At 43.3% G+C, this 23,878-nt stretch overlaps 1 long non-coding RNA gene across 1 annotated transcript in view; it reads left to right on the top strand.

The window, feature by feature from the left end:
* Positions 1-5,663, top strand: part of LOC141783616 (uncharacterized) — a 105,240-nt gene extending 99,577 nt beyond the window's left edge. The window contains exon 3 of the long non-coding RNA XR_012597316.1: positions 5,639-5,663. This is a non-coding gene — a long non-coding RNA (uncharacterized LOC141783616). The remainder of the gene's footprint in view (positions 1-5,638) is intronic.
* Positions 5,664-23,878: the final 18,215 nt, after the last annotated feature.

Raw genomic sequence — 23,878 nt, 5'->3', positions numbered from 1 at the left:
AGGTGTGTATTTCAGGGCTGTGTGAATGTGTTGTTCCCCCCTTGTGGCCAAAAATGGATAATTGCAGGTTTAAGGTGACGTGTTTTTATATGCAATGAATCTGTTGTAATGCTGGTGGCTTGCTTGTAGTTCTATCGTCTGGGGAGGTTTTGATCAAAGTAAGGGAGCCTGAAGTACTTTTTATTTTGGCTGGATCCGTCACACACAGTCTGAACTCACACATCGCCGTCCCTCCACAGCTGTGTGCAGCAGAGCAGCTGGACGCACACTGAGGCTACAGTTGTAGGCACCAGCCAGCTAAGCGTTCATATCAACCACATGGTGTTTGACCGGCGGCGGTAATAATGCAGCTTTTACTCATCAACGGTCACACTGAATGGCCATTCTGCCGCGGTCACGTGTCCCCTGCTGGCTGGAGCCGCTGGCCTGCCTCCTGTCCTGGGACTCGGGTAGAGTTACGGGGCAGCTAAAGCCTCTGATCTATTATTCATCTACTCATGTCAGATATTACAGGGGAACAGGGTGACGTGGGGAGGAGGGGGGCGGCATGCACTGCTGCACCACGGGGTCAGGAAGTGGACACAAGCAGGCTGGCAACCAGAGAGACGAGCAGGCAGGGACTGTAGGGCTCTGTCCCTCACCACGCATCTGTCCCCGAAAACGCCGTCATCCCTCTTCTACAAACGTCCCATCTGTCTCCCTGTTGTTGCTCTCCGTGGCTGTAATCCCAGAAGACTACAGTATATAACCACAACTGTAACATATCAGTGTAATTTCTCTGTCCTAGAGGTCTTGCGGGTCAACTCGACCCGGGCTCAGAGTCGGGCTCAGGTCCACGTTACATCCACTACATTGCCGTAGGTCTCAGGTTTGTGTGTCAATATGTCTAACACCCAAATGAAGGGTCCGAAATGAACCCGCTAAGCACCAAATGTGGGTGGATTTTCTGTTCAGCGAGTACCTGCCACACTGGCAGGTAAACGTTGGTACCAAAATAGTCATATAAACGATAAGCTTGGTTACACTGAGGGCGTATTCACACCTGCCTTGTTTAGTTGGGTTGAATGGAACCCTGGAGCGTTTACCGTCTCGGTGCGGTGCGTTTGGGCAGGTATGAACACAGCAATCGCACTCAGGTGCAGCACCAAAACAAGCGAACCGAGACCTCCTGTCCTCCCCAAATGTTTTGAGTCACCAGCCACCACTGAGTCTTAGACTGTGTTTCAATCACCTCAAAAATCGGAAGCCGGAGCTAGAAGTGACGCAACACCCGAGTCAACAGTGTTCCAGTACAATAAGTCTAAAAACAGTATAGTACTAAAAGCTTTTTACTGTTGATGCAAGGAGCAGTCATCTTAGATTTTTAGGTCTTGGAAGTGTTTGACTGGGAACACAGAAATTCTGACTTTCCAGTTCAAATGTTACGCGCCGTTATTTCATTGCATAGCTATTGATTCGCTAAAGCTCTCTCGCTCTCTCTCACAAACACACTGACAACACACCGGTCAATGATAAACAAATAAATCCCAACATTTTAAAGATGAATACCTACCCCAACGGACAAATATCCGAATAGTCGAATAGCAGCTCTAATTCTGTATCGGGTCTAATTATCCTGCAGTTATGTACGCACTTTAGGTTTTGGTCCATTTCCGATCGGTTCGAAAGCGAATGTGAGGGAACCTTTGACAAAACTTGTCGTCCACACAGCAGCACAAAAAACTCAAGTTATTGAAGTTTATTTCTACGCTTCTCTTGATTCACCTGCACAGCTTTAACACCCCTGCACAACTTAGTTGTGTTGGTAAGTTGCAAGTTTGATCAAATTTCTACAACTTAGCTATGAAAACATGTCGTATAATTTCATTTTGAGCAGCAGCCCTCCAGTAATAGTCATACTGCATCTGAAGTTTGTGGTCTTGTGTTCATTCAGTTATTCCATAAACCAATACAGATCATTTCCATGTGATGCTATATTGCTCTCTGATTTGAGGTGACTATTCCCACAGTAGATCAAAGAAGAGAAGGACGTTATCATCGTATTGGTGTCACACATTTAGCAGTGGAATAGAGACCTCAGGACTTTGGTCTAATAACGTACCGGGCTGCACACCAACCAGGCGTCCTCCTGTGAGACCTGGAATTAGCGGAGCGCCCGTTGCCGGTGTGATCCGTTACTCTGTACACACAGCATGTGGAGGAGGGCGGGGGAGAAAAGACGGTCCTGAAAAAAAGTTAAAACCTGACCCTGTCCCTGCACACAAAGCCTCGGGGTATGTGAGGGGTATGGGAGCAATAATAGCCCTGCCTAAAAATAAAAGGGGCAAAATGACAGTGGAGGATTCCGTTACAAAGAGCTCCAGTGGACAAATAGGAGGGCCAGCGCTTTGAAGAGTTTCTCACAAAAGACGGACCACACACTCCCCCCCCCCTCCCTCCGCCGCCCGCTCTGCTCTCCCTCCGATCGGGTTCCCATTATCGGCGAGGCCACACGGTGGAGAGGGCAGGAGGGGTTTGAGATGCCTGTCAGGAGCCGCTCGCCTGTGTCCGGCCTCCACGGCTCATGTGAGGCAGCCGGACGGCACGCACACACAAACACAGGCATGCCTAGTAAGACTTTATAGTAGTACACCTTTATTGACAATATTATTATTCCCCAATCCATTCTAAACCTGACTTTAACTGAAACCCTTTCCTAAACTATATTAATTCAGGGTTGCAGTAGGTCTAGTAGATCACGATACTTGGGTGCCAATTGGATATTGCGATTTTTATTAACTTTTTTAACACTAGACCATGGGGAAAAAGTTGGATCATACACTTCTAGGGACTTTTACTTTGGGAAATATCTAAATTAATCCAGTAAAAATGTTTGATTTTCAGCATGTATGTAGTTAGAGATGTCCTGAAGTCAAATATATCAGGATCATTGTGAGGAATTATTTATAAAAAAAATTCCAGCGACCCAAAAATCAAAGAATAAAGACATTTCCCTCGCAAATTAGTGGTATTTTCTTTTTAATTTATAAGGGACATCTAATGTTTTATACTTCTGGTGACTATAATCCAATCAATGTTATTTCCATAGATTTCCATGAGTTAACATGCAGCTTTAGCCGTGATGTCTAGCTCTGCTTTTCCTGTCAATGTGTGAAACCCAAAGTGTTTCCATCCTTTACTGGATGTGTAGTGTTTACCACGCTGGATTTAACATGTGAGGGTGCAGGTCGTATCCACGCCGAACCTCCAACGTTTGTTGTCTCGGCCGGCTGCGGTTTGTTTTGGTTGACGGATACGGAACGGATATGACATCATGTTACTCAGACTACAACAATAAAAGCGGTAACTTCCTTCTACCTCCACATACTGTAGACTGAAATGAAGCAAATATATCGATTCTGGCATTAAGAAAATATATTTTAAAATCGTAAAAAAAGAAATCGCGATACAGAGGTGAATCAATTTTTTAGTCTCGAGCCACGCTGCATCAATGTCCTCATTTGGAGGACTGACTTAACCTTCCATCCCCGTGGAGACATTTTGGTCCTCGTCTGTCACCTCACACTTTCTGAGCAGTTTCCCACAAAGAATAAAACCTTCTTCTTCTTCTTGCGCTCCATTAAGAGTTCAGTCAGGCCAAATTAACTGCCAGTGAACCGACTTCTTGGAGCAGCTGCAGATAATTTAACAGTTAGTTTCAGTGTGTAGTTTAGAACCAGATGGGTGGGAGGTAGCTGTCACTCACAGGAAGGTAAACTGAACGAACTGAAACAATAATGTTCCTGTGATTGAACACTTCACTGCTCATTGTATTCTGTAATGTGGTAAACCACACCCTGCTCAAACGGATCAAATATAACATACTCTAAGACGGAGCGACTGACTAACTGTAGTAACTGAGGCCCAGTTACAGGTAAGGGGGCCCAAGTGTTGGACCAAGTCCACATGTCCAGACATGTCTCGCTCCCTCTGTGTCCCACAGTTGGCCTCTGTAATTAGGATCTGAGAGGTGCTCGACCGTCCAACACTCGCACCACCAACTTTTTCTCTTTGAGTCATTTCAATCCGTTCACTTCACTGTTGTGCTGTGTATTGGTACACCACTGGGAAGCCCCAGGATCATGTAAAAACCTAATAAAAAAACAACTAAATAATGGACCCGCCCTTTAAATAATCACCTTTTCTTTTATTTAGTGAAGGTCATTTCATCCCTGGAGGATTTGGTGGTGGGTGACATCATCATGCGTGTGTCACTCAGGGTGTTAATGAGAACAGTTTGTACCGCGGCGCTCCCCTTTCTCCTCCTCACAGCCTCGTGGCAGGTGCTTATCGGGCCGGCCAGCCGGACCACTCCTTCGGCTCGGTACCGAGAGGTTGACGTGGCCCACTCCCATTTTCAACACCGCATTGTTGTGCCTGGCAGCGTGCTCCGCCAGATCCAGATCTTGCGGGAGAAAGTGTCATTTCCTTAAGTGAAACCCACCCGAGTGCGGCCCGCTGCCACCTTCCTAAGAGAGCCGGGAACGTACATTTCCAGCCCGTCTGTCACTCAGTGCAACACAAAATGACCGTGTATTAACAATGCTGCTGCACCCTCTTTGAGATCCTGACCAGCGATAAACACACATCCACACACCCATGAACACATGTAGTCACACAGCTTTGGCTTTTTGACCTCCACCTCCCACGTCTTCTCAAATCCTGACTTTTATATCTGTGTTGTGTTGTACTTTTAAATGAATATTACTTTTATGTTTTTTGGGGGGTTCCTGTTGGAGAAGAGTGAGCGTGAGAGGGAAACACCAGAGGGGAACGGGGCAGCAAGAGAACCTTAATGAAAGCAGGTGGAACTAAACAAAAAGAACAGATTGGAAATGCAACGTACGTTTAGTGTCGGCACACTCAGCCGAATTCTGGACTAATGTGGACCCAATAAGGACCAAATGTGTGCTGGCTTAGGCCCATGCAATGTATGGCTACTGGATTTGTTGAGGCTTTGAGGGTGTGAACTCAGCTGAAGTTAGTAGCTAGTAGCTGAAGTTAGTAGCACTCAGGAAAGCTTCGGTGTCGGTGTCATTTATCTTTTGTTGTTGTTTTAAGTTCAACAGGGTGATATGCGGTATTATTGCCAATTTACTTAATTTATCCTGATTTTAGTGATTAGTTTAGTGTTTCTCAAAGCCCAAGATGATGTCCTCAAATGTCTTGTTCTGTCCTCAACTCAAAGATATTCAGTTTACTGAGATAGAGGAGTAAAGAAACCAGAAAATATTCACATTTAAGAAGCTGGAATCAGAGAATTTAGAGTTTTCTTTTCTTGATAAATGACTTACATCGATTAATCGATTCCCAAAATAGTATATATGAGTTTAATAGTTGACAACTAATCGATTAATCATTGCAGCTCTACATAAGACACTTTACAAGTTTCAGCTGTCATCGGAGTACATATTTACTTTTATCAGGTCAAATGAGATGTTTGATTCTTTTCTATTATTTCTTTTAATCATGCCTGTTTGTACATTTAATTACACCCAACAAAACTCTATCTTCAGTTAGTCTTTTTCATGATTTCTTCTTTTTCCTCCATCCTTCTGCACTGACTCTTTTCCTTATTTATTTACTTCTTTTACTTCAGAAAAACAGATGCAACAATAAAACTAATCTCTACTTTTTTAACTTGTTTATAGGCCTGATCCACGACTGTCCTTCTATGCATCGTTGTCATGGAAACTCAAAGATGGCAGCTTTCTGATTGGAGCAGCAACTTGACACTATCCGACCGGCACCGGTACGTACTCCACACAAACTACACATCCTTAACAGTTCAAACTTTACTTTTGCATCTAGAACCAGTAAAACAGACGAGAGGAGAAACAAGAGAACATTAATAAAATGCTCAGTGAAATTCAAGGTGCTCTTGGTTTTCAGAGCCACAATAGGTTGGTATAGAGCTTTATGTGGGGTCCCCTCCCTCTGAAGAGACATATTAACAGGCTTCTGTGACTAATGGATGTAGTGGGATCTAATTTAAAGCAGGGAGGGTATCAAGTCCACGCGTGCACAAAGACATTAAAGGAAGTCCTCCGGGAGGCCGTGGAGTTTTGATCCCCGCCGCCCCTCGTGGGACGCCCAGCCGGTCATTATGTCGGATAAAAAACCAAGGCACAAAACAAGAAAAATACAGTATTCTGTGCCTCTAATGTCCCTGTAATTTATCGAACGATGCACGGCGTTTCTAGTCTAGATCGTCATCACGTATCATGTCACAGGCAGGATGTGTAGCGGGTGTGTGTTGTTTTGGATGTGTAATTGGGTAGATTAAGGCCTCTTAAATGGAGAGCTTAAGAGAAATCAGTTTGTGCCGGTTTGAGCTTGTTTTGAGCACTATTAATTGTTACTGAACAATCCAAGATATCCAGCTTGCTCTACAGTTGCATTTCATCTAAATAACTCCATACAGTACAGTAGTAGAAGCGTTAGCTTGAAGGGTCATTTCACCCAAAAGTGTTCACCGCAAAGGGATTGATTCTCTTGAATAACCTTTAAGTTAGGCTTCTCTTAATACAGAGTACGGCAGATTCAATCTTGTGTCCACGAACTCAGAAAGTTGAGAGTCCAAACTGATGAGAACAGGCGACGGCAGTGTGGTTCAGTTTGCAGTCGGGGCAGCAGCATTCTTGCTGACATCACCAGCTCTGCCCGGCTCTGGCGATACATATAGTCTGATTTTGTCAAATCCGAATCCGAACTAACACTTTAAAACGCCAACGTCACACAATAACAAACTAACCGATCGAGTACATTGCTTTGCTCCCGTGCTGGTACTCCTGTCTGTTTCTCCAAACTCCATCTACTTTAGGTAATACACCGACTATGGAGAAGTACCTCATACAACCACAAATCAAAACACCCAAACTATCTAATTATTTACTTTTCCCGCCACTAATGGCATCTGCTGCATGTGTCTGTGTCTGCATGTATAGTAAATGACAGTTACTCCTCCAGAGTATAATGATTTGCATGCAGTGATGAACTCCGTTTTTGTGAGTGCCTTTGTTTGGTGACACGCAGCGCGGTGTTTGGTGCAGTTATGACTTTATGGTTTAATTGCTCCTCTGCCCTGCTGCTGCTGCTGCTGCCGCCGTCGGCAGCGACACGCCCAGCCCTTCCCTCTGCAGTAGGATATTTTCACAGGAGGTGGGCACCTGCCTCAGCTTCCTCACTGATTGTTTCCAGGACGAGGGGCCTCTATAGTCCTGACATTTTTTGCACTGAGGTAACGTTTCCTTGCATTATGGTCGCAGAATAGCTCCCCTTGTCTATTGTGCTGCACGTTAAAACTCCTTATGGATATGTGAACAGTGATGGGGGAGTGGAGGGAGGGAAGGGGGGAGATTCCGGGGAATTCCAGCGGCATTCCTATCAGATTGCCTTCCTCGCTCTTTTCTTCTTTTTTTTTCTCTCAGCATAATCAGTGTGGTGTCAAGGCCGTGTCAGAGCTCTGGGCTCGGCACATCATGTTAACAAGGACGTGCATGCTTTTGCAGCTTGATGAGCATCTAAATAAACGATGATTGGAAATGAAGAAGTGAGAAAATCTCAGAGAGACAAACAAAATTTTAATTTTTTTTTTGTTTGTTTCCTGAATGTTAAAAAAAAATGACGATTTCAAGAACATTTCTGAACCAGCTTGGTTTTAAAAAAGAAGGAAATGATCTCATCAAAGTGGAAAATTTGTTTAAAATGAAATCAAATTATTAATTTAAAGTGCGACCACAGGCACGACACAATACTGAAAGGACAAACAAGGATATTTACATACAGGTGCAAACACTTTCCCACTTAAAGTATTCTGATGGAATCGTGCGGCCGTGAGAGGAGCTGCTGCATCGAGTTTCAGAGCGATTAGATCAACAACCCTCCAAACAAAGTGCCCACAGATAACGCAGCTTCTCCGCTGGAGATCCTATTATCCAAAGGAGAAAAGAGACAAAAGAAAAAAAGACAAATAAACAAAATGAGAGTTTGAAGCGGCTTCTTATCTGTGTTGACGGTAAACCGAGAACAGAGAGGAGAGCGGTAAGAGAGGAGCAGAGATGGGAGGTCAGTCTGGGTGCTGTTGGTCTGATGATGGAGCAGCTCTGAGCGGCTCGGCGTGTTGACCCGGTGCTGCTTGGTTTCACTCAAAAGCCTCAAAGCCAAATCCTCCTCCTCCTCCCTGTCGCTGCTTTCTGATCATCCAACCATCCAGCCGTCTACCAATTCATCAACAGACTGGTGGACAAAGTGCTCAGCGGTAATACCACAATTTAAAAATAGTCCAATTAGGAAAATACACCTATCTATATACAGTTCCCTTTGTTAACACCTTATTTTGAAAACCGGATGTAGCCCCATGTGTCTACTTCCTCTAACTTCTCCAAGGTGGTCTCTAGCTCTCCCGTCAGCTCCGTTCTCTTTATCCATCCATGGTCAGCTCCATCGGGGCCGTTTGAATGCATTTAACATAAATGTCAGTGTATGGGTGCTCTACAGTCGTAACGTCGGCCCATTTGACCGCGGAGATGAGAGCGACGGCCGGCTCCACCGCAACGTTGCCATAATACGTTGACGTTTCCTGTCTGTGACAGAGTTAGCATTCAGCTTTAGCCGTGATGTCTAGCTCTGCTTTTCCTGTTAATGTGTGAAACCCAAAGTGTTTCCATCCTTTACTGGATGTGTAGTGTTTACCATGCTGGATTTAACATGTGAGGGTGCAGCTCGTATCCACACAGACCCTCCGACATTTATCGTCTCGGCCAGCTGTGGTTTGTTTTGGTTGACGGATACGGGACGGATATGACGTCACGTTACTCAGACTACAACAATAAAAGCGGTAACTTCCTTCTACCTCCACATAGACTCAAATGAAGCAAATATATCGATTCTGGCATAAAAAAATATATTTAAAAATTGTATAAAAAATAAATAAATTGCAATACATAAGTGAATCCATTTTGGTCCCGCCCCTATCATCCGCAAGAGCGTGTCAAACATGATCATCCTGTTTAGTTTCATCCTATGAAGCGTGACCTGAGTGCAGCTGAAGCGCAATTTCCTGATGATTGTCTCTTGAGTCAGCAGGTAGCCGGCCTGAACGCGTTTCAGATGCATCATCTTCTATCCGTGTAGCATGCCATATCGGTTGATCTTGGAGAAACACCGCAGTGTCAGATCAGAATGGGCTTTTTTCATCTGAACTACTGCAAAGTCCGGATGAATTTTTCCTTTATTCTTCCATCATCATTAGCAGCTCTCACAGTCAGTTCAGGAAGTACAAAACTCCATACCTTCTCTTCAGCTCTTTATATACTTATCTCATGTGCACAAATGAATTAATGAGTGGGACAGAACATGATAAGCGTTTATGTAAGTATAATATTGTAATCATTATTTTAGTTATAGTGAAAACCAGGACAATTTATTAGTGACTATTGAAAACCGGGACATTTGACTGTTTTACAGATATTTGTCAGGACAATCTCGGACAAACCGGGACGTCTTGTCACCGTATTTTAAGCTGTTGTAAGTTTAGATAAAGGTTCAACAGTAAGTTCTGGCATTTTATTTTAAACAACCCTACCTGTCCTACATCCACAATTAAACTTCACAATCGGTTGACTTCTAGTGAGCAACAGCAGCTCCTCGACTACCGCCAGATTGTTCCCGTGTCCTTTATAAATAATAGAGAGAAGCTAAATAAAAAGCTGGCAGGAAAAGCGTTTCTCTTTTATAAGAGACGAGAGCCGGATCAGGTCCCATTTCAGGAGGAAGGTTGGACGGAGGGGAACGTCAAGTGTTTTGAGGAGAAGGCCCCGGCTTGGATCCGCTCCAGATCTTCAGGTCTATGATGTTTATCACTGCAGCCTTAAATCATCGTGGCATTCACTGCCTCTCTAATTAGCCCTACTGTACGTGGTTTATGTCAGCACCACTGGCGTTATATCCATGCATGACTTAGGAGTGAAACTGTGCGTGCATGAGGTTTCTAATCATGCTCTGTCTTTTTGTACAGTATCTGTGACTGCTTCCACATCTGTATTGTGTGTGTTTGTGTGTGTTCGGGGCGCTCCAGAGAGCACACAGGAACATTTTCCCACTGCTCCGTGGAGCCGCCGTTCTGTTGTCGCCAACCCACAGCCGCGCTGGTCATTGTATTTGTGTCCTGTGTATCGCTTCCTGCGTCAGATTGTGGATTGTTAGCGAAACAATGGTGTGTTTCGCCTTGAAAGGACACCTCAATCATTTACCACTAGGCTGTAAACGCAGGCGTATATGCGGCGCTGTTGCTCTGAGACAATATGTATTCCCCCCCACCCCCGTGCTGTCACTTGAATCGACAGTCGACGTAATGAATCATAATTTAGATATGAGCGTTTGTTTTTTTCTAGAACATCTAAATACAATACAACGAAGTGCAACTGCTGTTCCCCATCAAGCAACAGGGCGCCAACTTTCTCAGCCCTCCCATTTCTGTTAAGAGAGAGAAAAAAGAGAGATCTTCTCAGAGATAATGCACACAACGATGTACTGTATGGTTCCAGTGAAAAGAGAAGATTTATGTCTTCTTCTAGTGTTACAAGAGCTGTAAAACGGCTTATTTCCTGTCAAATTCACTGTTGGTTATTATCACCTGCTATACTTAACCAGGACTATTCGTGTGAGCCAAGGCAAACATGCCCACCTCCACAAATATGCAGTCAAGCACACACTTGTCGCTCCTGGTTGTGGTTGTGGTGATGGTGGTGGTGAGAGTGAAGCCTCACTCCCGCATCCAAGCTCACCTCCCACCGAGGATGTTGTGCATTGTAAAAAAGAAGAAAATAAATCAAAGTAAAATGAAGGCCAATGCGAGTTTTTGTGAGGGAACGTGTTTGGACCGAATGGCATTCTTCAGGTCAGGAAGTCGGTTTTTATTAGGCTCCAACATGTTGCTGCTTCTGCTGTTGCATGACAGTTCAGAGATGAAGTACAGTAACTCAGTACAGTATCAAAGTACTGGTATTTTAGTTGAGTATTTTCTCTCTGTTATGTCTGCATTTCAGGGCTGTCAATCGATTCAAATATTTATAATTATAATCTTTATCTGCTCAAAATGTACCTTAAAGGGACTGTTTGTAAGAGTCAGAAATGTCTTGTTAACAGCGACACCTGTGGCCGATAAGTCAACTAAAGTCAGCGTCCTGTTGTTCGCGCTTGTGCTCGCTCTACATAGACATGAACGAGCATCGCTCAAAACAGTGAGGAGACACACGTCAGCTAAAAGCACAATATCACTCTATATTTCAGCTGCTTGGCAGTAATGTTAGCTGACCAGACGAAGGTCTCTCCATGAATCAATGCTGATCCTAGTGTTGGCTTTTCCTGCTTCAGCCTCCCGACCGCGGCCGGAGGGAACAGGGGAGACACCAGAGTTTTGGTCGGAGACGATAACGTTTCTCTCTGCGGAGCCCCGTCACTTCACAAGACACGGAAACCTCTGTTGGTCTGGAGGAGCTGCAGCAGTTATTTCTGCACAAACGTCGACTGTACATTCACTAGATATTCTCAGAGCTAAACTAACTCTTCTGCAGTGTGGAGTGTGCAAACAGGCAGGCAGAGGAGCAGAGGAGCAGAGTACAGCAGAGACTCCGGCCCTGGAGACCAAAGCTACGGTCTCCCATGTGTTGTCTGACCGCGGTCAGGAGGCTGAAGCAGGAAGAGTTAACACGGTTTAACAGACGGGCTGCACTAGATAGTACTTTGCAGTGTTGGTGCTTCCGTGTAGTTTGTGGTGGAGTCTGAGTCTGAACAGCGTAGCCACACGTGAGCGCGCATGGGACACCGACCCGCAATGATTTATACGTGCTAGGACTTATAAACAGTACCTTTAACACTGTTATCGCTGTTGGCACTGTTAGCTGCTAGCCGGGGCCATGTTGAGAGCCACGTAGAAGCAATAGAAATGCTCAGATTTTCCAATTTAAACTTGCAATGAAGAGCCTATTTGCATTTTCTACCCACTTTTCTCTTTGTGTTCAATCACAACCTTTTCTGAACTCCGTTCCTCCTTTTTTAAACTGTAACCTGCAATGACCAGTGTTGTTTTGTGAGAACAACTTTTGTGCATGTGGGGACATAAAATCCATACGAAAATCAGTTTAAACTCATCTGGATGTTTTCTGTAAAAATCAATAAAAGCTGAAAACAATAGGCATTAAAAATCCATTTAACCTGTCCAGTCCATTTAAAGAAAAGAGATCAGTAGTTTGAATAAGAATCCACAAAGAGATTGTTATTCACCTTTGAGTTTACCCACAGCCGTGCTCTGACATCTTCATCTTTTCATCAAAGAATGTAGTGTTCATTCACACTCACTCTCCGTAGCGGCGAGTGGATAACACCCAGAGAAAGTGGTGGTTTCTTCCACCACTATCTGCTGCTACCGCACAAAGACAGCGTGCAGATAGGTCTCAGATCAGAGGGAGATATGGACGATACCTGACATCCATTCACACTCCCTCTCCCTCTCTCAGACCTCCAGGTCTTTGTGTTCAGTGATCTGTCCGCCCCCTCTCAGTTGACCCTTTGACCCCTGACACCTAAACCTGCTTTGAAAAGAGACATTTATTTTCCTCTCAGGTCTTGTTTGTACTTCTTTGCCTTTAGAGAGTTCATATATACTCTTTACAAAATGCTTGTGATTAGATGTTCATCACATACATATTTGATCCACGTGCTCACTGATGTCTCCACACCTTTTTAAAGCGTTCACAGAGTTCACAGAAATCCCCTTGAGCTCGTGCAGGTATTAATTTGCAGTGATTACCTGTAGCTTCACAGGACCTGCAGCAGCTCTCAGACGAGGGTCTAATTGACACTGTCTGTGGGGAGGTGTTGGTGGTGGGAGGGGGGGGGGTGATACTGTTGTTCTGTCCCTTCCTTTTATGGCTGAGGGCTCCCCACCCTGCAGAGCTTAATGAGATGTTTACATGGAGCTGGGTGTGGGAACCGGGGCCCATATGCTGCTGTGTAAGATGACAGGGAGCTGCTTTGTGTTTTCGGCCTTGTTAAGAGCTCTTTAGTGCTGAAATCAGAGCCTCCGGCCTCCGTCGACCTGCAGCGAGGTGAGAGACGCCCGGCACAACATCTGCTATCAGTCACAGTGTTGAAACAGATATACGCTCTTCTTTTTCTTTTTAGAGCTGCAGGTTCTCCTCTGATTTTCAATTCCAGTGCCAATACAGCACCTGAATTTTTTCAATACCTTACATAGAGTTTTATAAGTATGTCTTTTCTACATTTGGCCCCTCCGACAAGCAGTTCTGACAGATTATACTGGCGCCTTAATCCCTCAAGCAAACCCAGTTGGATATGCCTAAAAACAATCTACAGGGAGGCATCCTTATTCGATTAGAGTACAGGTACTGAGACAACCAAATGCAGTTTAGCATCTATAAAGCAAGGAATCTTTGTCTATCTGTCTGTGTGTCCTTTGCATATCTCGAGAACCGTTCATCCGATCTACTTCACGCTTGGCGTGTGTATTGCAAGGGACCCGAGGGAGTGCGGTGTCGAATTTGGTAAAGTTTGACAAGATGGTGGCACTATAACAACAAACTTTACGTTTTGGCCTCATTGATGCCAATATTTGTGGTGGCCAAACGGCGGTACTGCAACTTCCGTGTCCATCATGTGATGCCATTGGGCCCAAAAATACTTTTTCCCATAGACTTACATTGGGAAAGAGACTTCTGTAACTCAGCAGCAGGGTCTGAAATTAGCACCCGCCGATGCCAACAATTTACCCGCATCAGGACACCCGCCACTTTGGCAGGCAGGGAAAATGCTAGTGATGGGAATAGAGAACCGTAGTTGTCCGCTTTCATGGCATCTCATGCCTCCGTGACCATCGATTCCTCTCATTGATGTTTTCCCACAGTTACGCTGCACAATGACACATAAGTACGCCGTATCATGTTTCAGTTTTTTTTGGACCGGAGACACGACAGAGAAAAAAAAAAGCGCTCTACAACGTGGCGCTACTAAACCTGAGGGGACGCACCCTATTTTTCCCTGATAATGCGACACTGTAAACAACAAACCTGTGCTGAAATCAATAGGATGAGTGTTTGCAACGTTAGCTGTTAGCAGCCGGTGGGCAGAAGTGTTCTGCTTGGATAAATAGCGGAGCTACTAACGTTAACGGAGGTGCCATTCAGTTATTATTATGAGACGTTCGCGTTCTGCTCAGCAAAATGACCATTGGGTTAAGGTAAATTACAACGTTATGTAATCTCGTAAAATGAAGTTTGTAGCGAGAAACTTGAATAAATCCATTTGTTTGAAGGAGATGTTTTCACATCAATCTGAAATAAATAATAGAGAGGCAATTATGACCTGTTGTTGCTGCTTTTAAATACACTAAGTAAAAATATATTTCAGTGTTTCTTCCTCTATACTGGTCCAGGCTGTACATTTTCAGAACAACCTGTGGAGCCTGCATTGCATACCAGTGCATTCAGAAAAAGAGACTTGGACAGACAGACAGACAGAAGGACGTACAGACAGGTGTAAATGTCTCTGTCTCTGTCCTCGTGCTCGCTGCCGGTGATAAAGGCAGTAAACCATCATGGCTCCAGTGTTATCAGACACACACCTTTGGTTTAGAGCTGCTGCACCTGCTGCTGCTGCTGTTCACCCACTGACCTCAGCTCAGAGGAACTCAACACACACCTGCTGCTCACCTGCTCACCTGCCCTGTACGGGCGTCTCTGTTAAGTGTGTGTTTGTGTGTGAAGGCGTGTGGGTGTAGATGGGTGTGGGCTGGTCAGAGCGGTGGCGTTGAGATTGAGATGTGAACATAGGGCTGCACAATTAATCGAATATTAATTGCGAACACGATTTTGGCTCCACACAATTAAATGAACGTGATCAACTGCAATATCGACGTTTAAAATGCTCCGCTCATAGTAAACTCTGCAGCATAAATCAAGTGCTTCCTATTCTAACAGCTAGAGATGAACCGGCAGTCAGGAGCTGACTGAAGCCGGCCTGTTTTCAGCAGTCTCTTATGTTCTTATATATGTTTTTTTGCCGGCACACAGCGGCACAGACAATAACGTCACACACACACACACACACACACACACACACACACACACACACACACACACACACACAAGTTCTTCAGCGTGAGATAAAGAATACATAAAGCTGCAATTTGTCACAACTGTTAGTCCAAAATAATCCGTGGAGGAACAACCCTAAAAACATCTGGAACAACTAAATGAATCAGACGTTTATTATATAGTAATTTATTCCCATAATGCTGCTCAGAGTAATCACTTTGACGGTATGGAGCACATTATGGTGTGTTCAAGCTCTGCTCAGTAAAATGAGTATTGGGAGATGATGGTAGATTATAACGTTATCATGATGCGTTCAAATGTAATCTTGTAAAATGTAGTTTTTTGGCGTGAAACTTGAATAAATCCAGTTGTTTGAAGGTTTTCACAGCAATATAACACAGATATTAGAGAAGTATGACCTCTTTAACTTTTTAACACCAGCTCTAAGCAGCTTATAATATATCTTTAGAACTTCTAATTCCAGGATTTCTTTCTTTCTAAAAGGATAACATTTAGAATTTTTGACAGTTGAAAATGGGAATTTGCAATACAAGTATTTTGTCCCTAAAATCTACGAATAATAGTGATAAATAATCGTGATAAGTATTTTGGCAGTTATCGTGCAGCCCTATGTGAACATATGAATTAATATGTGTTAGAGGAGGTTTGTGAGGTTTCGTGGTTTGTGTGTCTGGAAGCAGAGGGCGGAGTGGAGGTGGTGTTGCCTTTCAGGTAAATTTGATTTATGCAGTTATGCTGTTCACTGGAAAAACCACAAAGACACTCCCCATGTCACACTGAGACGTTGATTTATATCTTAACATTTTAAACTCTGATTCAAACAGAGAGGTTGCTGTAGATCTGCGATTTTCAAAGGGGTCCTTTGACCTCTGACCTCCAGATATGTGAATGTAAATGGGTTCTATGAGTACCCATGAGTCTCCCCTTTACAGACATGCCCACTTTATGATAATCACATGCAGTTTTTTGAATACAGTATAAATGTGATATTTTCTCCTCCTCTGAAATGGTATGTTTGAATATTTCCTTGATGACTCACAGCACAGAGGAGGGTGAAAGAGGTGAATAACGCTTCGTTTGGGATGCCTGTTCCAACAGTTCACTCAGAAGGTAGAGATAAGTATGTGTGTTTGGTATGTGCGGAGGTGGAGAGTGGGCTTCCAGCCCGTCAGCCAGCTGTCAGGTGATCAAACAGTGTTTCCTCTGAAGGTGTGCGGAGCTGCAGACTGAGGTCAGCAGAGATTTATACTTTCTTGACCTGCATGAGGTCACATCACTCATAATTATGACTGCTCTTGGCATCATCAGTTCATAACACTCCAGTGGATGTCAGATATTACCTGTAGGCCAATACTTGGTATTTACGGAGAAAGTGATTTGCAGCTGTGTTACCTCGAGGCGTAACGCACCGCTCTGATTTTACTGTACCACCTTTATTTACAGCTGAACTTCCAAAATATGTCCCAATAGATCACTCTTGACTTCTCAGTGGAGGCAAGAGGGAGGTCAAAATATTAAAAAGAGTAATTGGTTGAAATAAACCATTATTACCAAATCTCAGTATCATTTATAAAATATTTGATATGGTGTTTGGTTTCTTCAAATATTTTCTTATAGCAAATTTAACAATAAATACCTTATTTAGTTGTTTTCTTGAAGGATGTTGAGCAATATGTTAAAACCACTTTCTAATTTGATTTGACGAAGAAAAAGGCTGTTAAGACAATGGCTCTTTTGTTATTGTTATACCGAATGTGAATTATGTTCTTTTATTTAATAAATAAAGAAAGAAAGTAGAAGTAAGTAGCCAACTAGTGTAAAATAACATGATGCTGTGGGTTTGTTCTCCTCCTGAGTCACCAGACGCCACTGCTTCGGATAGTGAAGTGACTTTGTGAGGGAAATGTCTTTATTGTTTGATTTTTGGGTTGCTGGAAAAAATTAAATAATGCCTGACGATGACTTCAGGACATCTCTGACTACATACATGCTGAAACATCAAACATTTTTACTGGATTCATTTAGATATTTACCAAAGTAAAAGTCCCTAGAAGTGTATGGTTCAACTATTTCTTTATGAAAGAGATGGGTGGAGTGGAAACATTCACTGTTTGTTTTCCTAGTTTGATTTCCTGACTGCGTAGCTTGTGGGCATAATGCTTTTCAGCAGCCAACACTGATGCACCGCAGACTGAGACACGTGGACGCAGAGCAGACAGCGTTCCCTCGTCCCACAACAATCACGATTACCGGAGCTTTGCTTCCAGACGCTGATCCACATCTGAGTGTTCGTCTCAGACTGCCTGATAACTTCCCTGAGCTCCTCCAGACAGCCTTCTGTTTGACCCAGACCTTCACCCCCGCCCTGCGATGAGCAACGGTGATCCATCAGAGGGATAGTCGCTTATTTGGGAATCGAGCTTCACATGTTTGAATCCCTGCTGGGAACTTGAGAGTGAATCAGTAACTCTCTCCACTCCCTAAACAGCATCATCAGCTCCGCCTGCCCCTGAGCAAGGCACTGTGAATGTGTGTAATCCTCCATTCAAGCTGCAGGGTTATGCAACGATTGGAAGACAATTGGCCCATTCTGAGAAAATGATCATCCCGTGTGCCGTGTTGTAGTGTAAAGACCACACAGGCAAGCCGCGACAGGACTGTCTAAAGTTTACTCTTTTGTCAGATAAGAGTTCTGTTTGCATTCTTCAGGACGGGACCTGTAAACGTTTCTATGGCAGCTCTCTCAGCTCTCTCAGCCTGTTTATGTGCCGTTGCACTCAACATTGTGTGCAGAAGCACAAACGATTGTGTTTTGGGGGCAAATCCCTTCCTGAAAACACACAGTTCTCAAATTAGAAAAGAAAAGTGACACCCAGTCCTAGAAATTATGTAATTTAACTCAGCTTTGCTTTATTGGATTTGAACTTGTGTGTTTTTGATGTTCATGCCAGCAGAGATTCTGTTATAGTGGCAGAGAAATTTGAGGAAGTTTAAGAGATTTACAGCGTAACAAAGGGAAGTCAAAGACACTTCTTTACCTTTATTATTCAATGGACGACGCTCCCACCATGCGTATCACGTGTAGGGCACCAAGTGCCGGAGGGGGCACCACAATTATTTTATTCTGAAATATGTGCAGGACAGTGCTGTAGAACATGCAGTGACTTGGAGAGCTCTATGAATGAATATAGTCGGGGTTTTAATTGTGGATTATTACTATTATTTACAAATTACCACACGGTTCTTAACCTTTCTCTGTCTAAAATAAATATAAATTACATTCATAATGAAATGAAATGGCCATTATGAAAGGCAAACTCTATGCAGAAAGAAAGGGCTGACAGCAGCAGCAGAAATGCAGCAGAAACGCAGCTGGTCTGAACACCCGACGCGTGAATCACGCAGCAAGCCTACTGTGCGTATGAGTTTTGGTGGTGTGACGACACTTTTATCTGCACATGGATCTCAGATTGTATCTAAGTCCGAGATGCATAAAACAAGAACCCACTCAGCTTTACCTCTGTACCTGAGTTATGAAATGAATCCCTCCACATGCAGATTGGTGTGAAGTTGTAAAAGTCAGATGGAGTTCGAGCATCAGTGAATCATGAAGCCATTAGGTCAACTAACTGTAGCAATAAAAGTGAAAGGGAGCCAGAAATCCCTGACTTTACCTGAGCAGGTCGGCACACGTTGGGCCGAGCTCACCTGCAAAGCTTACTCAGGACTTCTGACAATGACAGAGGGAGTCTGAATATTTCATGTCCACTCAGATTGTTAAAGACAGTCATTAGAGGAACTATTACCTTAATCACCAGGTGTGATTAATATGCAGGAATTTGTGTACCAGTGGGATCGGTGCAGAGACAGACCTGAGCCTGTAAAGTAGTGCAGGAGGCACACGTCATGGAAAACATTATAAATCAGTTAACAGGGGATCTAGCTATTTAAAGACAAAACAACAAACAAACTATGGCTGCGTGATAAGTTCAAAATAGAAACCAAAAGAGAAACTAACATGTTGGTCCTCTATTGACACATATACACTCTGGGTCCTCCTTTTTTCTCCATTATGACTTTAAAAAAAAAAAAACTTTTCAGTATTTGAAGTGGTGCGGAGCTCGTAAACAGCAGCATATCTCCACTGCAGCACCGATCAGATCAGGTTGTGTAGACTTCAGCGGGGCTCTTGTTTAGTCTTTGCTCCGCATTAGAGGCCCCAGCATTCTGAGATGGGACTTTATCTCCTGCTGCATTTCTTAATCCTTCAAACATTCAACTATAGAATATGAAAACAGGTTTTGTTTTTTTTAGTTGGACTCACCCATCTCCAGAGGAAAAGTCAACATGTACAGCAGATCTACACACATTTTACTTTATAGTGTGGTAGTCCTTTTTAAAGCAAAGTATTTACCAAATATACCAATTTAGATTCATGTACTCTGTTGGTCCAGACTGAAATATCTCAGTGACTGTTGGATGGATTGCCATGAAATTGTGTACAGATATTCATGATCCTCAGAGGATGAATTATTGTGACTTAAGTGATCTTCTGACTTTTCCTCTAGTTTCCCCATGAGGTTGACATTTGTGTTTTTGAATGCTGAATGCTTTGCACAATATTTGTTATGGCCATTCAAGATCCCCAGAGGATGAAACCTGCTGACTTTGGTAACTATTCCAAAAGTGTCACCATGAGGTTGACATTTGTGTTTTTGAGTGAAATATCTCAACATCAACAGGATGCATTGGTACAATATTTGGTACAGCCATTCATGATCCCCAGAGGATGAATTCTAATGACTAAAGTGGTCTTCTGACTTTTCCTCTAGTGTCACCATGAGGTTCACATTTGTGTTTTTGAGTGAAATATCTCAATATTTACTGGCTGCATTGGTACAATATTTGGTACAGCCATTCATGATCCCCGGAGGATGAAACCTGCTGACTTTGGTAACTATTCCAAAAGTGTCATCATGAGGTTGACATTTGTGTTTTTGAGTGAAATATCTCAACATCTACAGGACGCATTGGCACAATATTTGGTACGGCCATTCATGATCCCCGGTGGATGAAACCTGAGTGACTTTGTATACTATTCCAAAAGTGTCAGCATGAGGTTGACATTTGTGTTTTTGAGTGAAATATCTCAACATCTACAGGACGCATTGGCACAATATTTGTTATGGCCATTCAAGATCCCCAGAGGATGAAACCTGCTGACTTTGGTAACTATTCCAAAAGTGTCAGCATGAGGTTCACATTTGTGTTTTTGAGTGAAATATCTCAACATCTACAGGATGCATTGGTACAATATTTGGTACAGCCATTCATGATCCCCAGAGGATGAATTCTAATGACTAAAGTGGTCTTCTGACTTTTCCTCTAGTGTCACCATGATGTTCACATTTGTGTTTTTGAGTGAAATATCTCAACATCTACTGGACACATTGACACAATATTTGGTACGGCCCTTCATGATCCCCAGTGGATGAAACCTGCTGATGTTGGTAATTTTTCCAAAACCAAAAGCGTCACCATGAGGTTGACATTTGTGTTTTTTAGTGAAATACCTCAACAACTATTGGCGCTAGCATTTATCTCAAAGCACAGCTGTACATTTGATATCATTATTAAAGGTGCACTGTGTAGGATTTGGTGGCATGTAGTAGTGTGGTTGCAGATTGCAACCAACTTACCTTCGGCAAGTAAAAAGGTTTTACTTCTCTGTAGAGTCCTTTCCATAATGTCAGACACTTATAATAACATCAATAATCTGAGCCTGTCACTGGCAATAACATAAACTGAGGGTTGCAGGTTGCCCCAAATGGTGACATTACAACTGGTTTAGCGGCTGGCGGCTGCAGCGTTCTCCCTCAATACTGGACCAGTTTCAAAAATTGTTGTCCCCATTAGTCACTTAGACACAAAAACATGGGAAAGTTATTAATAACTTACAAGTACAGTACGCGTACAGTCAGACCTGCCTTAAGCATATGCAGGTTGGTCTAACTGAACTGTTACTCTGTGAAGTGACCATTGATCTCTGCTACAACCAGAAGCAGAGAAGTCAGTTTCATGCAGCTAATTAACCTCATTACTTCCCCAGTTTATCTGTCTGAGCGGTGTTTCCCCTACTTCCTTATCGCCGCTGATAAGAGCCGTCGTAAAGAGATGAACACAAGACGTTTGTGTCTGTGTGCAGGCATGTGAATGAGTCATATGTACACAAGTATGTGCAAATGGCAAAGTGTGTGAGTGAGCGTGTGTTCGTCTGCACCTGCTTCCCTGGGAGGAAACATCTGCTGCAGGGTGTCAGAGGCCACCTGTCTGACTCCGTCCTGACTGACCGGCCTGCAGAACTGATCTACTGTCTGCGCTGGCTAAAGCTGCTAAAGCTGCTGCTGCAGGATGATGTGTGTGTGTGGGGAGAAACAGCTGTCTCATTAGACCGCCCCACATCCCGCCATCTGAGACACACATCCAATATGGAAACAGCAGGAAATCTTGTTTGCATGCTGGAAGTAACAGATTGACGGGGTTTTCATGCATGTTGGAAGGCTTGAAACTCTTAAATGCAACTTTACAATCTGGAAATGATCTGAAACATGGCAAAACTGCCAGATAATATCCTGAAAAGCCCAACTCACTAGACAAGAAGAAGATTGATGCCAGACAACTATGCAAATTCTCAATTAATAGCAAGCATCTTCTGGTCCACCACTTTGGTCCACATGTTCTCCAGAAGATGAATCATACTGGCCCCATTGACCCCCTGACTTTTCTTTGTCATACTCGGCAGCGGGGCGTTTGTGGACGGGTGCCGCAGCGACACGTCTTTTAGCCATCTAAAAAGATCTATATCAGTTTAAGTGTACGCTATATTTAGAATATTTTCACCGCTTTACCTCGCCGTCAGACAGCCCTTTCCGACGGGGAACTGGAGCCGTTATATCGCTCTCTTCAAAGCCACCAGACTCCATTCACAAAAACAGTAATTTTACCTCGGAGAACACGGGAGTTGCCGGTCTACCGCTGCATCGATTAAGTTAGTTTGTTTGTGTTATTGTGCGACTTTCAGATCTAACGTGGCGTCCACAGCAGTACATTGCTTTTGTTTTTTCTACAAAGACAAAGGTAAACAGCTAACTGTTCTAGCAACAAACAGAGGTTGTGTATGTAAGCACATGAATGTACAGAGCAGAAGTGCATTATACTGTGGTGTGAGTGTTTGTTTTTTTCTTGTCTAAAGTAAGCAAAGGCATTTGCAGGAGACAAAGTTAAACAGCTAACTGTTCTAGCAACAAACAGAAGTTGTGTATTTACACGTTTTTGGGTGAAAATATGAAATATGTGAGTGGAAGATACCAAGCATACGAATGTACAGAGCAGAAGTGCGTTATACTGTGGTGTGAGTGGTGAGTGAAAACGTTCTCCCTGACACTTTTGATGTACTTTTTGGGGGCATTTTATGCCTTTATTAGAGGGCTGACAGTAGAGAGACAAAAATGCTCCCCAACTGGACGGATTAATGCTCACCACCTTGAAACCAGAGGCCATCGAGGATCCCAGGCAGTGTCGTACTTTTGATTTGCTGCAAGCCGACCACAGATGTTCCTTTTTTCCTTTGTCAACGTCACCTTTCAGTGCTGCTGGTGTTGAGTGTTTGATAGTAAACGTGGGGTTTTAGTGGACTATTCCTTTAAGTTTAGGGAACGATTGTCATCATCATTGTTGGTTGTTGGTTTGAGGCACAGATCGTCTTCTCAGGCGTCAAAGCTGTACGCTACTTGGCCCTTTACTAACCTGACAAACACATCATCGTTCACCACACTATGTATCGCCACAAAAACTCTTTTATTGGTGCTGAACGCTGGCCTTGTATGTAAATAAAGCTTTGCAGAAACATACTATATGAAGATGATTCCTTGGAAGATTCGTCAGGAAAACAAACTGACTGACTTGTTTTGAAGTGTGACGTTGTTATAACACGTTATATCATTTAGGCGTATTACCACAATACCCCGGAGTGCGTGGGCATACAGAGCACCATTGTTCTGAAGCAGCTTACAGGTGTCCTTGAAGTTATTTCCAAATTTCTGACAATTCCAGGGAAGCTGTCCAATGTGGCATCAATTCCAAAAATAGAGTTTCATAAACAAGTTTTAAAGTCATTCACATTTCTGAGAAGGTTATTAAAAACTTGGTTCTCAGCTCAGCTGTCAGTGCCGAGCCTGATGCCAAGCCTCGTTTTATCAAACATAACCAGACTCATGCAGACTTTAGTTTGTCTCTCTTACTAATAATTTTGACCTTTATCTTTTAGTTAAAAGTATTTCATAAATTTGTGTTTCAGGTTGTGACTTGACGGAGAGCGGAGGGTTAGGGTGGCGGCTGTGTAGCCGTCGGCCACTATCAGAGCCCAGTTCCATAGATAACGTTAGTTTTAAATGCTTCATGGCCGTTGTTTAGATATTTATTTATATTAACGTCTTACTTGAAGTCCTGGAAGTCCACATATAACATTCATGTTAACAGATTTTGTGTCTTTTTGGTCTTTATTCTGTGATATTCAAGCTGTCACACACATTACTCTCATTGGAATAAATGACGTTGTTTTAAATTTTAATTTTAATCTGCAACAGAATTATGATCAAGTTGCTATACGCTAAGTTTTAAGACTGAAAATGTGTCTGTATTCTGGT

Source organism: Sebastes fasciatus, chromosome 15 (genome assembly GCF_043250625.1).
Source record: "Sebastes fasciatus isolate fSebFas1 chromosome 15, fSebFas1.pri, whole genome shotgun sequence".
Taxonomy (NCBI): domain Eukaryota; kingdom Metazoa; phylum Chordata; class Actinopteri; order Perciformes; family Sebastidae; genus Sebastes; species Sebastes fasciatus.
This window is presented reverse-complemented; position numbering and strand designations above follow the sequence as displayed.